General features: G+C 31.6%; 2 non-coding genes across 2 annotated transcripts; both read left to right on the top strand.

Annotated features, from left to right (window-relative positions):
- The first annotated feature begins 3,449 nt into the window (after window positions 1-3,449).
- On the top strand, window positions 3,450-3,585 carry LOC122792073. Its single transcript, XR_006363278.1, has one exon. It is a non-coding gene; the product is annotated as a U4 spliceosomal RNA (small nuclear RNA).
- Window positions 3,586-6,742: 3,157 nt separating this feature from the next.
- Window positions 6,743-6,873, top strand: LOC122792075. Its single transcript, XR_006363279.1, has one exon. It is a non-coding gene; the product is annotated as a U4 spliceosomal RNA (small nuclear RNA).
- Window positions 6,874-7,434: the final 561 nt, after the last annotated feature.

Raw genomic sequence — 7,434 nt, 5'->3', positions numbered from 1 at the left:
ATATGCCAGTTTAGTAAAATGAGTGTTAAAATTTACAAAGGAAAAAGCATGGCAAACCTTTTTGAAAAGACTTGACATTATTTGCATATTCCATCCCAGAATGCATCAGGAAAGTCTCCACAAGCTGTCAAAGTCTTTGCAATATAGGGAAGTATGAGCCCCAGTTATCTTTTTTAGCTTTGCGCAGTGGTAATATCATAATGAAAGGTTTACTGAAGTGTGCTATTTGAAAACTTACTAATACCCACGTTAGAGTCTGTTTGCTTAATGAACTGACAATTTTACTGTCTCGGAGACTTTGTATATTGTAAAATTAGTTTTTTCGGAGAGTAGGTCTTTTACATATTTTTTATGACAGCATGTTGTGCTTTTAAAGTTGATGCTTCAATTTTTGAGAACAGATGATTGAAATACACTTATTTTTTATGACATATTTTTTTCATTTCTCATTTTCGTTTTATTTAAATATTGGTGTAAAAGTTGTTTTATTATTTTATTTATCGCGACAATAAAGATATAACAGATGATTTCCATGTTTTAATAATGTTGTAAAGGTAAAGTCATTAAAAGTACTTCATGTAGATTTCTTCTTCATTGCAATATCATTTTTTTAAAAGTAGGGTGGGATTTTCCAATGAACCCATTCATTACATACCTTCACAGAAAGTATATTTCAGTAAGCAGTAGAAATGACAGTCTTAATTTATCAAATACTTTGTAAATGGATGTAGACCTCTTAATCCCATCAACATGTTGTTGTAGCAAATACCCATATTTTAATGATTGTCTATTTAAAATGCACAGACTATTAGGGTATTCAACCAAGTTTGATGGAAAACAGGATGAAATAGAACCATCAATTTATTCAATAAACTAGGTTGTATATCTGCTTTGTCCATGTTTGATTTAGTTTAAAATAAGTAAAGTATAAATCTTAGCCTCTATTACCTGTGATTGAAGGGGCATTTACTTACTTAAGTCACCTGGGATGGTTGATTGATATTTGTGCAAAATTGATGAAACGGCTTAAGCATGGTGTAAAAGTGTAGGCACCACAGCATGTGTTTGAAAATGTTACATTTTAAATTCCCAGAGGTTTAGATACTTTTCAATGGATTCTTTAAACCAAAAAAAACCTGCTTTGCACATTATGTATATTTAAACATTACGTGGTTAATTAGCTTAGAAAAGAGTAGTCTTCATTAGCTCAATTGTGAAAGGCTTGTCTTTATGAAGCAGTGGATGGAGGGAAGATGTTAATGGAATCACAGCAGAGTCAGATCCTATAGAGATATCAAAAAGGTGGATGGGAATAAAATATGCAGTGACTCGTGAATCCTACATACTTTTAAAGGTATGAGATGATAGAATAGATGTAGTTGCACAAAAGGGGAAAGAGGCAGTAAAACTGTCTGCCTCTAAATTTGCAGATTTTTAGTGTTTCTTACCCAAGTTGAAATGAATAACATATTTCTGATATGCAGCTCAAAATGACTGAGGAACTACTATGTTATTCTCAGTTGTGTCAACATTGTTACACAAAGGTTTCATTTTGACATTATATCTCTATGTGCACCACAAATGAGATGTATAATGAACACATCTGGCAAACTGCATTTTTGAAATGAACACCATTGTGTAAATGTTAAAACTTCCATTATTCTGAAAATTAAAGCTTAAAATGAAGTTCAGAATTATTTTGCAAATATTGCTGAAACTGTGGAGCACTTTGGCTGTATTTAAAATATAGTAAAAAAAATAAAATTAAAGTTTTATTTTCAAGAGTGAAACCTTGAGAAAAGATTCTTTTAGCAATATGAATGTGAACTGAGTGGAAAAATTCACCCACACATTTGAAAATATTAGGTTACATTGTTTTTGTTTTAAAAAAATATCCTGCATTTCACTTTGGTGGTTTAAGCTGTAATTCCCAGCACAAAAGCAAGAGGCATATCAAAAAAATTACAGTTATTTCTCCCACTTTATTCTTTGTCAGCCTTTCCTAATTTTCAGGAGAAAAGAACAATATTTCTGCATTTTTGGTGTGTGATGAAAAAAGCTGCCTACCACAATATATACAGTTCTGAAAACTGCACCGAATGAAATCAGAATGTTTAAAACAGAATTTATCATTTGTCTCCAATGCTCCCTTTTGTTGTACAATAAATTTCCAGAACCCATGTTTCTGAGTAAGCGTGTAGCTTTCAGGAAACTCATAGTCCCTGAAAAGATATGTGCGTTGAATTTGTGGTTGCTGTCTGTTGACTGAGGGTAATATCCTGTTGGTGTTACAAAGTAAATAGATATTGAAAACCTATGAGATTCTAAAATGACATCACTGTGAGGTTGCTGCATTAGAGAGACATGCAGAAGAAAGGGAGTGCATAGCAAAAATAGAATTGATATTTTGTAGCCCAAAGAAAATATCAATTAAATTTAATTAGGTATACTGTAACTCACAAAAACATGATAGATATAGGTTTGTGAGAGAGATGACACATGGCCCTATAAACATGATTACTGATGGAGTAGAAATGCTATGGATCAGTTCTAGCAGTAATTAAAGACGTACTGTCCAAGTCTACAGATCGTAGATATTTTAATTCAAAAATTAAGTCTAGTGTTAATTCCAAAATTTTAAGTAGCTGAAAGCCCATTGTTAGCAAAGTTGAGACAAAGTTGAATCCTTGCTTCCAGACTTTATGGAAAAAGGCAAAAAAGATTTTGCACTAGCTATAGTATAGATGTGCTCATAGAATTATTCATAACATTCCATGATTTTTGAATATCTTATAACATAGATTCAGTCATTATAAGACTTCTGCTGAATGGAAGCTATAATATATTTGTAGTAGTGCAAATTAGACAGAAAAAAAAAATCAACTTTCCACAGATCTGATGCAGACTTTTGAGTTAGATAGTAAAATAAGAGTTGACTAAGAATAATCAGATACCTAAGACAGTAGAAGCATTGCATAATAGCAGTGATGATCTGCTTAATTAACATACAAATTAAAAAAGATACTATCAGAAGAGCATCTTCTAAAAAGTCGCTTCTTGTGCTTTAAAAAATCTCATTTGTAAAGTTAATGTTAAGCTATTGTGCAGTAGCTAAAGTTTTTGTGAGGGTGTCTATGAATTCTCCTAAGCATTATGAATTAAAGATTTTCTGTACATTTTCTGTGTTATGAGATATTTTTGAAACATGGCTAATATATAGAAATGCAGTTATGTAATGTGAAACCTATTGCAGTCATTCTTATCTTTTAGAACGATATGCCAGTTTAGTAAAATGAGTGTTAAAATTTACAAAGGAAAAAGCATGGCAAACCTTTTTGAAAAGACTTGACATTATTTGCATATTCCATCCCAGAATGCATCAGGAAAGTCTCCACAAGCTGTCAAAGTCTTTGCAATATAGGGAAGTATGAGTTCCAGTTATCTTTTTTAGCTTTGCGCAGTGGTAATGTCATAGCCAATGAAGGTTTACTGAGGTGTGATTATTGCTATTTGAAAACTTTACACAATACCCCGTTAAGTCTGTTTTATGACAGATTTGACAATTTTTTACTGTCTCTGAGGAGGCTTTGTATATTGTAAAAATTAGTCTTAGGAGACTAGGTATTTTTACATATTTTTTATGACCGCATGTTGTGCTTTTTAAAAGTTGATACTTCAATTTTTGAGAACAGATGATTGAAGTACACTTATTTTTTATGACATATTTTTCATTTCTCATTTTCGTTTATTTAAATATTGGTGTAAAAAGTTGTTTTTTATTATTTTATTTATGCGGCAATAAAGATATAACAGATAGATTTCCATGTTTTAATAATGTTGGCAAGGTGAAGTCATTAAAGTACTTCATGTAGATTTTCTTCTTCATTGCAATATCATTTTTTTTAAAGTAGGGTAGGATTTTTCAATAGACCCATTTCATTGCATACCTTCTGAAAGTATATTTCAGTAAGCAGTAGAAATGACAGTCTTAATTTATCAAAATACTTTGTAAATGGATGTAGACCTCTGGATCCATCAACATGTTGTTGTAGCACGATACCCATATTTTAATGATTGTCTATTTAAAACGCAGACTGTGGGGTATTGTTCAGCCAGCGTTTTGATGGAAAACAGGATGAAACAGAACCTATCAATTTATTCAGTAAACTGAGTTGTATATCTTTGCTTTGTCCAAGTTTGATTTAGTTTAAAATAGTAGTATAAATCTTGGCCTCTGTGCTTCTGTGATTGAAGGGACATTTACTTACTTAAGTCACCTCAGGATGGTTGATTGATATTTGTGCAAAGTGATGAAGCAGGCTTAAGCATTGTGTGAAAGTGTAGGCACCACAGCATGTGTTTGAAAATGTTACATTTTTAAATTCCCAGAGGGTTTGGAATACTTTTTTCAATGGATTCTTTCTAAGCAAAAAAACCTGCTTTGCACATTATGTATATTTAAACATTACATTAGTTAATTAGCTTAGAAAAGTAGTCTTCGTAGCTCCAATTGTGAAAGGCTTGTCTTTATGAAGCAGTGGATGGAAGATGTTAATGGAATCACAGCAGAGAGTCAGATCCTATGAGATATCAAAAAGGTGGATAGAATAAAATATGCCGTGACTCGTGAATCTACACACTTTTAAGGAGTATGAGATGATAGAATAGAGTAGTTGTAATAAAAGGGAAAGAGGCAGTATAACTGTCTGCCTCTACTGCATTTGCAGATTTGCATTTTAGTGTTTCTTGCAAGTTGAAATGAATAACATATTTCTGATATCGCTCAAAATGACTGAGGAACACTATGTTATTTACTCAGTTGTGTCTGCATTGTTACACAAGGTTTCATTTTGACATTATATCTCTATGTGCACCTGAAATGAGATGTATAATGAGCTTACATCAGCAAACTGCATTTTTGAAATGAACACCATTGTGGCAAATATTTAAAACTTCCATCATTCTGAAAATTAAAGCTTAAAATTAAGTTCAAATTATTTCTGCAAATATTACTAGAAACTGTGGAACGCTTTGTACAACATTTAAAATATGGTAAAAAAAATAAAATTAAAGTTTTGTTACTGAAATTGAAAACCTTGAGAAAAGATTCTTTAGCAATATGAATGTGAACTGAGTAGAGTGAAAAATTCACCCACACATTTGAAAATATTGCTGTACATTGTTTTTGTTTGAAAAAAATATCCTGCATTTCACTTTGGTGGTTTAAGCTGTAATTACCTCTTTCCAAAAAGCAAAAGAAGGAATATCAAAAGTTACAGTTATTTCTCACTTTATTCTTTGTCAGCCTTTCCTAATTTTCAGGGAGAAAGACAATATTTCTGCAATTTTTAGTGTGTGATGAAAAAAGCTACTTACAATATATGCAGTTCTGAAAACTGCACCAATGAAATCAGAATGTTTAAAACAGAATTTATCATTGTCTCCAATGCACCTTTGTTGTACAATAAATTTCAGAACCCATGTTTCTGAGTGTTTAGCTTTCAGGAAACTCATAGTCCCTGAAAAGATATATTGCTTTGAATTTGTTGGGTTGTTGTCTGTTGACTGAGGTAATATCCTGTTGGTGTTACAAAGTAAATAGGTATTGAAAACCTATGAGAATTCACAAATGACATCACTGTGAGGTTGCTGCATTAGAGAGAGACATGCAGAAGAAAGGAGGCATAGCAAAATAGAATTGATATTTTGTAGCCCAAAGAAAATATCAATTAAATTTAATTAGGTATACTGTAACTCACAAAAACATGATAGATATAGGTTTGTGAGAGATGACACATGGCCCTTAAACATGATTACTGATGGAGTACAAATGGTATGGATCAGTTTTAGGAGTAATTAAACAGGTACTATCCAAGTTTACAGATCGAGATATTTTTAATTCAAAAAGTCGTCTAATTAATTTCCCAAAATTTTAAGTAGCTGAAAGCCCATTGTTGGCAAGTTGAGACAAAGTTGAATCCTTGCTTCAGACTTTATGGAAAAAGGCAAAAGATTTTGCACTAGCTATAGTATAGATGTGCTCATAGAATTATTCATAAGATTCCATGATTTTTGAATATCTTATAACATAGATTCAGTCATTATAAGACTTCCAAGGATGGAAGCTATAATATATTTGTAGTAGTGCAAATTAGACAGGGAAAAAAAATCAACTTTCCACAGATCTGATGCAGACTTTTGAGTTAGATAGTAAAATAAGAGTTGACTAAGAATAATCAGATACCTAAGACAGTAGAAGCATTGCATAATAGCAGTGATGATCTGCTTAATTAACATACAAATTAAAAAAGATACTATCAGAAGAGCATCTTCTAAAAAGTCGCTTCTTGTGCTTTAAAAAATCTCATTTGTAAAGTTAATGTTAAGCTATTGTGCAGTAGCTAAAGTTTTTGTGAGGGTGTCTATGAATTCTCCTAAGCATTATGAATTAAAGATTTTCTGTACATTTTCTGTGTTATGAGATATTTTTGAAACATGGCTAATATATAGAAATGCAGTGTTATGTAATGTGAAAAACCTATTGTGTCATTCTTATCTTTTAGAACGATATGCCAGTTTAGTAAAATGAGTGTTAAAATTTACAAAGGAAAAGCATGGCAAACCTTTTTGAAAAGACTTGACATTATTTGCATATTCCATCCCAGAATGCATCAGGAAAGTCTCCACAAGCTGTCAAAGTCTTTGCAATATAGGGAAGTATGAGCCCCAGTTATCTTTTTTTAACTTTGCGCAGATGGTAATATCATAGCCAATGAAAGGTTTACTGATGTTGATTATTGCTATTTGAAAACTTTACCCAATACCCAGTCTGTTTGATGACAGACTTGACAATTTTTACTGTCTCTGAGGAGACTTTTGTATATTGTAAAGTGGAGTCTCGGAGAGATAGGTCTTTTAATGTGATTATTTTTATGACAGCATGTTTATTGCTTTTTAAAAGTTGATACTTCAATTTTTGAGAACAGATGATTGAAGTACTACACTTATTTTTTATGACATATTTTCATTTCTCTATTTTCAGTTTCTATTTAAATATTGGTGTAAAAAGTTGTTTTTTTATTATTTTATTTATGCGGCAATAAAAGATATAAATATGATATATTTCCATGTTTTAATAATGTGGGCAAGGTGAAGTCATTAAAGTACTACATGTAGATTTTCTTCTTCATTGCAATATCATTTTTTTAAAGTAGGGTAGGATTTTTCAATAGACCCATTTCATTACATACCTTCTGAAAGTATATTTCAGTAAGCAGTAGAAATGACAGTCTTAATTTATCAAAATACTTTGTAAATGGATGTAGACCTCTGGATCCATCAACATGTTGTTGTAGCATGATACCCATATTTTAATGATTGTCTATTTAAAACGCAGACTGTGGGGTACTGTTCAGCCAGTGTCTTGATGGAAAA

Source organism: Protopterus annectens, unplaced genomic scaffold, assembly GCF_019279795.1.
Source record: "Protopterus annectens isolate FY-2018-M unplaced genomic scaffold, PAN1.0 ctg67041_obj.part0, whole genome shotgun sequence".
Classification (NCBI taxonomy): domain Eukaryota; kingdom Metazoa; phylum Chordata; order Ceratodontiformes; family Protopteridae; genus Protopterus; species Protopterus annectens.
This window is presented reverse-complemented; position numbering and strand designations above follow the sequence as displayed.